At 40.7% G+C, this 7,104-nt stretch overlaps 1 long non-coding RNA gene across 1 annotated transcript; it reads left to right on the top strand.

Moving 5' to 3' along the window:
- Positions 1 to 668: 668 nt before the first annotated feature.
- LOC114573082 (uncharacterized) lies at positions 669 to 6,270 on the top strand. Its single transcript, XR_003694864.1, has 4 exons — positions 669 to 1,154; positions 1,289 to 1,372; positions 2,152 to 2,257; positions 6,028 to 6,270. It is a non-coding gene; the product is annotated as an uncharacterized LOC114573082 (long non-coding RNA).
- Positions 6,271 to 7,104: the final 834 nt, after the last annotated feature.

The following is a 7,104-nucleotide window of genomic DNA, read 5'->3' as shown; positions in this document are numbered from 1 at the left end:
CATAGGATAGGTGGTACTTATTCCCATTACAAAAAGAAGTGCACTGGTATTGTTGTTAATATGAATGTGACAAGGCAATAGGTGAAGGATTTGGTTTAATTAATTACTGCAACAATCTAATGTGCTCATATAAACTTAGTCAAAAGATTGCATGAGTTAGCAATCTTTTCAAAGTATTTTAATCCTGCTGAGACTCAGCTCTCTGTGATTTAGCGCTTTAGACTGTCAAGCTCCAGTGAGGTGCAGTGTGCTTGCTAGACCGAGCAAAGATTAGTATTTTGCAGTTCAACAAAAACACAATTAATTTAGTGGATGTTTTAATAACTTTATGAAAAGTAAAATTCTCTGGCCCTCCAAATGGTGATCACATGTCAGGCTAAGCTACAGGGCAATGCAGCCCTGGAGCTGGCAGTGAATTGGAAAATGCTTGTTGAAATGGAAGATTCAACCAAACCAACTCTAATCAACTGCATCCTGCAAGCTATCTTCTCAGTCTTAATCAGCCATGTCAGCCTCATGTGGCTGTAATGCACCGACAAACACAATTGTTTAAATGGATTATATAATACATTCATGATTATGAGACAACTTTAGTAAAGCGGTTGCTGATGCTGCGTTGCGTTCCATTTAACTCGGAGGTCGGAATTGGGAATGACGTCACACAAGTTCATCGCGTTCCACAGAGCCCTCCAAGGGCTCTGGCGTTCCACTTAGTCCACATGTCGGAAAAACAGGGATGGGTTAACTCTAGCCAGGTTGGCCATTGTTAGCACTACCAGTTGATAGCAATGCATTTTGTGGTATTTTGCACGTGCAAACGTAGCAACATGTCCACAGATAGAAGATGGACAGTAGGCCTACTGTGTTTTCGGCTGATTTAATGAGAGAAAAAAAATGCAGAAGTGCTAAAAACAGTATATTCATAGATATATGTTACTACTGTTGATGCTCGGAGCAGCCATGTTGGATTTTAAGGTCGGTTGTGGTGCGGTTCTCCCGAATTTCCGAGTGGGAAATCCGACTTCAAGGGGTGTTCCAAATAACATTTCTGACCAGAAACCGTGCTTTCCAGTTCAACTGGAATGCAGCATCAAAACGCGCGTCGGTAACAATCAAGGATCTTGCGCCATCTTGGAATATATAATTGATTTACGGTAGGCTACATGGAAGTACCTTCATCTAATTTCTTTTGCCTAATACCTTGCTAAATATAACATTCGGAGAATTTTGTGTTTTTTAATTCTTCCCATAAATGTATAATATCTTTGAATTAACATCACCAAATTAGCCTCTGAAATCCTGGATCAGCAATCGAAGGCACCTCAACTCTGCCCCACTCTCCTCAGTCAGTTGGACGTTTTTCTGAAGAAAGGTGAAGTGTGAAAGCCGAGTTATACTTTTTTCAGGGGTTCTAAGTGTAGTCTGTGAATGTAAAACGTTTTAACGTTATTTGTTTAGTGTAGTATTTTGTTCAAACATAAAGCTATACTGAAGATAAGCTTTCTAGGTAAATTAGCATCCTCATTTATTTATTTTCCCTTCAAAGATGTGCAGACCAGTGTCTTATGAAGCTGCTGTTTACTTAACCTAGTTTTTTTATTTTTTAAGTATACAATGTTCTCCCTACTCTTTTGTAGGCCTACTGCAATTTTGTTTTCACTTTTGCCACTATGGCTCTTGGGATGACAATGTCAGCTGGATCTACCACTATGGTCCAGACTGGAAGATCCCAGCAACTGTTGGATCGGATGGATTGTAATGAAACTGTGTACAAATGTATAATCCCCAGAAGATTAATGTTAGCATTGCCATTATGAGCATGATGGTACACTGGCACTGCTGTGGCAAATATCCACACAAACATTTTTTTTTCACAAAACAAACCAATGGTGCATGATGAAATTATTACTATTCCGACATGTTGATGTTATATATGCCAGTATTTATCTGTAATCTCTTACTCTGGAACTCATTTATTTTATTTGAAATCTTTATTGACAGCTGAATATTTTATTAAACTCAGTAGTGCACTGACCATGCTTGCTCAGTCAACTAGTGGATTTCCTTAGAAGATGTATGCATGTTGAAGCCCAGTGTCTGGAACTATTTTTGCTCATTTTATTTCATTTTATTTGGATAAAACCCAACCAGGTGGCAAGACAGTAGCGACCCTTGTTCCATTCAACTCCAAACTTCAACCAACACAGATCTTGCTGTAAGGTGTTTAAGACCAGACCCACTACACATGCATGCACAAGTAAGTAACTAAGCAAGTAGTCTCGCTTTGCCAGAATCGTCATGGGCTGCTGCCGCAAAATAGTCGTGTGAGAGAAAACTCAGATTGGACAGTCTAGCTAGATGTCTCAGTGTACCTTGCAGAGATCTGAGGAGCAGTCAAAAATAGTCCTCATAAATCCACAGAATTTAAAATTCCAACACAAAGAAAGTGGAAGGAAACGGAAAATACATGCATCCGGCGGAATTTCCTGCGACACCGGAGCAATCCCGGAAGTGGAACGTCAAGGATATAGACTACTAAACAAGTAACCTCTTAGGTGCCTGATAGGGGCACAGATCGAAAATGTAGGGCCCTCACCAAGAGCCTAACAAAATGTCTGATGTAATGAATATCTTAAATCCCACTATTCTCTGTCCATTTTAACACCCTGGGGGTTTCTTCTGTTCTGCAGTTGCCCCCAGTGCCTCCTTTTTAGTATAGGTGACCTCACTGGCAATCAAACCTTTACTCTGACACTGTCAGTGTCATTACTCTGCTCTACATGCAATGCATGAGTAAAACTGTACTACAGGCTCTCTCTTATCCTGTGTGTATATGAGCCTCTCACAGGATAACAGACAATATCTAATCTATTTAATTTTCTTGTTCTCTTGTCCTTATACTCCTCTGAGCATCACAATCTGTGATCGGCTAATTCTCTTTACTGTGGGTAAAACGGACTACGGCGTTTCCTCCAGGCTTTGGCCAAATGGCTGTCTACCAACCAACCATCCAACCCATTTCTCTGTATGGGGCAGTGGTGCTGGATGTTTATTTTTTCCCTTCCTCTGGCTGCTTGTCATTCATGCATCAACGCTGGCAGGCATTCAAAACCGTTCGACAGCTGTCCCCTTTGATCAGATGCTTGGCAGGCAGCAGCAGAACCGGTGGTATGGGTGTCTTGGCGGGTAGCTGCCCTTGGCACAAGGCAAGGACTGGGAACAGATGTTGACGAGGGGGTAGGCAGGACATTGCAGGACCTCTTATATATGGGATACAGGCTGGACTCCAGAGAGATGGAGTCAGGGAAAGAGAGGAAGGGATGAGTACAAGGCAAGCAACCTAGAGGGGAGAAGTAAAAACAGATCAGGAGATTAGCCAATTTCTGTTTTCATCATTGTTGTTATGTCAGCAGATGAATCTCTGTTATGCTTACACAGTGCTCTTCTATGTAAATGTTTCAGCTCACACAAACTTGAGTTAAACTTGTATCCTAATGAACCTCCCAGCTTTAACAATTCCCTTGCAGTACTTATCTGCTAAAGTTTATTGTCCTCCGTACACTTCAGATCTCCTGAATATGCTGAGTCCACATAGTGAGTTAGCAATAGCACCATTTTAGCTCTCTCTTTGACAATTAATTTTAACTAGCTCACTGCACTGGACCTTTTTCTGGCAGGGCATCGACCTAGGGTTTTCATTTTGGATGCTTTAGGGAATATTCTGGGCATTTGTCCCAGATCAGCATTTTATTCTGTGGGCTTTAAAAAAGAAATACAGAGCATAACCTGATGTATCAAATATATTTTCTTATATCACTTTTATGTACATCATTAAGAGCCAGCCAAGTATGGCACAGTGCATCCACAACTTTTCAAGTTGTGAGTGAGTGACCCTGTTACTCAGCTGCTGGCAGGTCATTGACATTTTTGGGCACGGTATTTAGAGCCCTGCAGCCAAATTGCCAGTAGGAACCAATCAGGCTACTTGTGAACACAGAACACAGGCGCTAATTAAATTTGATGGGCATTTTGTATTTGCTGAAAGATTTCTGGAAAATATGAAATAGACACATTTTACCACATTTTGTGCCAAATGATTGCAGTTTGATTTGCATATTTCCCTGAACACTATGTGTGAGTCGGAAAATTGTCCCAGGTGTTTTTCCTCACACCCTGTACTCATAACAAACCGTCTACAAGAGGCAAATCTAATGCTCATCACACCTCTGTGGCTGACAGGTTGTGGTTGATGCACCATCCTGCAGATTGGGAATAAGAAACACTCTGAATTATTAAAATACCGCTCTTGGCCATGATGCTCAGAGCCCAGTTGCCACATCATCAGCATGTTGATGAGAGTAATATAGCCTACTGAATAAAGTATCGACCAAGTTACAGTAGAATCGGTTGAATTTCAGAAGAGTCAAAAGTTATATCTCAGTTCCTTAAATTGCATCCCGGCTCCTCTACTTACCTCCCTTCTTTGCGTCTTAGTCCGTCCCTCTGAGGATGCACAGGAGAGACACAAGGAAATTATGGGAGGAGTGAGGAAACGAGGAAATGTATTTTAGAGGGATGAGACGTCCTTTCCTCTGAAGCATCACATGAATTTGTCAGCTGTATGGGCGGAGTTAGCAACCCTTTCAGCTGCACAGCTTCCAGGAAGGCTGCTCTCGTGCATCATCGCCTATAGCTCCTCTGTGACCCTCCTCGCTCCTCGGGGCAGAAATAAGAGCTTTGAGACAGCCTTTGCGAAGTAGGGACAAAACAACTTCCGGTTCAGCCAAGGACTGAGGAGCTATCAAAAAAGGGATGTGAGATGTACATATGAAGGAAAAATGAACCTATAACCTGGAGTTATGTGGTCAATATTTTTTAAATTAGAGAAGATGTTTTTGGTACTGCAGGCACTATGATTTTGAACCATCTTTGCATAATGATAGTGTTTTAGTATGCAGATAATTTTCTGTTTAAATGAGGCTGAACTTTTGGCATGCTTAAATGTGCTCACAGGTGTTTTGCTTATTGTCACTTTCATCAAACGCCCCAAACAAGAGTGACTGAAACCCTGGCTTTACACAATGTTTTTCATGTTTATAAAACAAAATGCGCCTGCCGGAAGCAAATCCAATGATGATAACACTCTGTGCTAGACAGGTTCAGAGAAACGATCCAAATTAGCCTGAGGATGTGTATGTGAAATTACATCTCGTCTGTCTTCATAATGGTTCTCTGTAATAATCCCATGCTGTCCAGTTTATTCATGAACCAACCATACATACTGCATACAGTACAGCTTTATCACAAGCGCTTTATAGAAAAGTGGGGGGCAAAATGGATACAGGATAGTGCTGGATAATGGATAGCAAGAGACAAAAGATAGTGGTTAGGCTGGGGGCAATCATCTGTGTTTTCAGATCGTCCTATCGTCATTGTGATTGCCTTTACCTGAGATGATCGGGCCATGGGGGGGGGGCTCACCTGTGATCTCAGTGCACAACCACCTGAGCCTTTTCTTAACAGAAGACAAATCATATGAGGATAAGCACAGGTGGAAATAATAAAATTAATGCTTGCTGAATTCCATTTAGCTGCTTTGGTCTCAGGGTCCTGGTGCATGCTGGCTCACTGTCGAACTGTGATGGCTCACTAGGATATAATGGAGCCATCAGTAACAAGGTGCTTTTCCTACTATGACAATTTAAAATGTGTGCTGTGAAAATGGCCTGAGATGACTAGCAATGTTTTCTCATTTGGATTAAACTTAAAACTTCTCAAAGTGTGAATTTGACAACACAACAACCGCTTAGCGTTAGCTTATCTACAGTAGATTTGTAATATTTATTATCGGAATTTAAGCCTTTCCATTTTCAACATCTGTCGCCATCTATTAACTTTCCTCACAGGGAATGAAAACACTGTTTATATCGCATTGCGTAGAGCCACCAATTAATTTAGCTATATTAGGTCAAGAATCGCAGTGTTTTCATGCTGATTGACATCACGTTCATCATTTTATTCCTGCAGAGTTAACAGTCCCTTTCCCAAAACGTGACTTTATAGCAGTTTGGAGGAGTAGAGAGCAGACAGCAAGAGGAGCTTTCTGTCAGATGTGTGAAGGTACCAACATACAGATAATACACTGCAGGGAGCAGAGCTTGTGTTGTTTTTTATTCTATTATAGGTGATTATATTCTAGTTCTAAATGTAATACAGATAATATCTGTGGATTACTGCAGAAGACTGATTAGGATTTCTATGCAATTTATAAATACATTTTGACCCATTGTATAATAAATTAGTAGGGACATCTGCAATTGGTGATCAATCCTCCATGTGGATGTGATCATGAATCTGCAAAATCCTTATAAAGAAAGTGAAAGTGCAAACTCCATGAAACGTCTTTGCATAGACATTGGCGATATGTCAGGAAGTTAATACACTCTGAGTATACTTAGAGTATCTAGTTCCCTAACAAGAGCAGGAAACTTGCTCCACAGAGACGAAGCTGCACGGGATTCAGCTTTTCCCCAAGTTCTTTTTAGTATATGCATGTCACATTCTTTTTGACAAATGGGATGCTAATGATCAAAACACAACTCACAAAGGCCTTTAAAGAGCCTGTCAAATTCAGCAGGCAGATTGATGGGAGGAAGGGGAGATGTCATGTGTCAAAGGAACAGGTAACTACACTACCACCCGAGAAACAAGGGAGAAGATGTCAGTGAATAATGTAGGTATGAGTTTTGAATGAGAGTGGTTTGATATGCTCATTTGACTTGTCACTTGACTTGTAAAGAGTGTGTAAAGCTGTGAATGCGTTTTTGAAAACCTTCAAGCTGCATTTTTTTTTTTTTGTTTTAACATTATCTGAATCTAAATGTGCTTCTCTTACTAAACCTGAAAGTGCATTGTGGTCCTTCTAAAAACAAGGCTGTTGAGATACAACTTTTTCACTTTCAAAGAAGATTGCAAGAAGAAACACAGGCAAGGAGGTAGCAATGATTCAACACTATAAGCAGAAATAATAAAGTAGCTGAAGCCAAGAAGACAGTTAAGCAGAGAATCAAGCTGTCAGCTGGTGGCAGCCACTTCTGATTCAGC

This window comes from Perca flavescens, chromosome 18 (assembly GCF_004354835.1).
Source record: "Perca flavescens isolate YP-PL-M2 chromosome 18, PFLA_1.0, whole genome shotgun sequence".
NCBI classification, from domain to species: Eukaryota; Metazoa; Chordata; class Actinopteri; order Perciformes; family Percidae; genus Perca; species Perca flavescens.
The sequence above is the reverse complement of the archived record's forward strand: the minus strand, read 5'-3'. Positions and strand labels throughout refer to the sequence as shown.